Here is a 1654-nt window from a genome sequence, read left to right on the forward strand (position 1 = left end):
CCCCCCCCCGCTAAATATACAGACCAGATGTTGTTGGATTCTGTTCCCTTTGCAGGTTTATGCTCAATAGTTACGCAACTGCATGAGGATGTCAACCATGTTCCAAAGCCGCAAATTGTTAGAGGGTCCATAATTTTCCTTGGATGTGGATCTGGTGGCTTTTAACCAGCCAATAAAGGAGGATGAAGAACAAGAAGAAGGAAGGGGAAATGAGGACTTTTTGGAAGTCGGTTGGAGTTAATTGGTCAAAATACAATGTGCCAAATCTCCATTCTTAACATGTTGATGTTGCTTCCTTCTAGTCAAATGGTTAATGTTGACTTTGAGTTCTCTCTGGCCGTTTTCTCACTAGTAACTGGCATGATGCAAGAACAGAGCTGGAGGGGACCCCTGGATGATTGTTCTCACTCTTAGGAAATTTCTCCTTATTATTTCTCCTTGATTATTTTCCATCCCTTGCTTCTTGTCCAGCCCTCAGGTGCTTTGGAGAATGGGTTGATCCCCCTCTTCTTTATGGTTGAATTAGAAGACACTCTCTAGGGTGTGAATGGGGATCTTGCCTTAAGTTCACTTCCTTAGCCATCCCCAAATTCAGTGTTACAACTGCTGGATTGACATTAGACCACTTCTGGATAGGATTTTGGACTTACGCACCCTATATTATCATGCATTCTCATGCACTGGTTTTCTCCTGCCATTCATGGAGTCAAGGAGAATTTCTTTCCTAGATCAGCTTCTCTAGAATTCCATCTGCTCTGCTATTTTTTTTATAGATAAAACTAAGGATTTGCTGTAAAGCCCTGGGTTTTAAGGAGGGCTGTGCAAGTATGGTATTTGGAGATCTGATTTGATTCAAAGGTGATTTTTGGACTGCATCGTTGTTCTGCTCTGATTCTCCAAATCAGAAAGTCAGCTTAAAGCACCGGATTGAATTGGATTGAGCCGAGTGATGTGCACACTTCTGCCCTTGGACTGAAACAGCTTTTTTGGGGAGGGGGAGGGGGAGGGGGGAATCAATTCAGAATCCAAATGAAATCAACTTGATGATTTAATTTGAATGCCTAAGATGAACAGTTAATCAAATTGGATCATTTCGCTGAATCAAATCGATGATTTGAGCCGTGATTGGTTTGATTAACACTGCAGAATTTCATAATGCACACTATTGTAAAGCAGGGCCATTAAAAGGCTGGCTGCAGGAACTGCTGGAGTCTTAGAGATAGCAGGATAAGAAAAATCTCTGGGAGAAAGAGAAGAAGCACCAGCTGTTGCTCCTACTGACCAGAAACTGTCTCAGGCTGAATCTCCCAATTGCAGTTGCCCGAGGAGACCCCAGAAGGAGAAGCAGGAAGATGGTGCCAGCCATCACGGAAGCCACCACGACAGCAATGGGGGTAGGCTGGTGCCCTGGGCTGTACCCGTTCCTGCCCCTTATCCTAAAGGTGCTTTTTCAGGAGGCAACTGGACTTCCTTTGTTTTTCTTTGAAGACGTTTCACTTCTCATCCAAGAAGCTTCTTCAGCTCTGACTGGATGGTGGGGAATGGAAGGATCTAGTCAGAGCTGAAGAAGCTTCTTGGATGAGAAGCGAAACGTCTTCAAAGAAAAACAAGAAAGGCCAGTTGCCTCCTGAAAAGGCACCTTTGGGACAACCAT

The sequence above is a fragment of the Protobothrops mucrosquamatus genome, unplaced genomic scaffold (genome assembly GCF_001527695.2).
Source record: "Protobothrops mucrosquamatus isolate PMUCROS unplaced genomic scaffold, P.Mucros_1.0 scaffold1178, whole genome shotgun sequence".
Taxonomy (NCBI): domain Eukaryota; kingdom Metazoa; phylum Chordata; class Lepidosauria; order Squamata; family Viperidae; genus Protobothrops; species Protobothrops mucrosquamatus.